Source organism: Penaeus monodon, chromosome 28, assembly GCF_015228065.2.
Source record: "Penaeus monodon isolate SGIC_2016 chromosome 28, NSTDA_Pmon_1, whole genome shotgun sequence".
Classification (NCBI taxonomy): Eukaryota; Metazoa; Arthropoda; class Malacostraca; order Decapoda; family Penaeidae; genus Penaeus; species Penaeus monodon.
The window spans coordinates 21,861,179-21,861,659 of NC_051413.1; positions in this window are offsets into that span (position 1 = coordinate 21,861,179).

Genomic DNA, 481 nt, shown 5'->3' on the forward strand with positions numbered 1-481 from the left:
CCCTCATATACACACACGCACTGTACCTCCTACTTCTCCCTCATATTATATATGCGTATATTCTGAAAGTCAAAGGAAGGAGCTCGCGAAGGGTAAGCCACAGCCGGCAAGTCCCTAGGTTGGTAGCAAAGGGACCGAGACTGAAGAGAACGCTGGGCTATAGATATCTGTTTCGATTTTAGGTGCCATTCCTGTGCTAGATCAGCCTGCCATTCTGGCATGTTACAGTTTGACAGCGAAGGAGAATTTACAGCTTCAAGTTGACTTCAGTGGTCGCCAGGAAGGGTGACGAGAGCGGATGAGAAACAAGCAAGTGACAGACGTGGAAAGAGCTTGCTGTCGCACCCGGAGACGAACAGATGTGCAGAAACAGGCAAAGGCAGCCATATACATATATGCACAAACGCTTATCCTTAAACACGGGCACATGCTGTTGCACCGACACGTGTATACTTTACATCTCTCTCGCTCTCTCGCTATT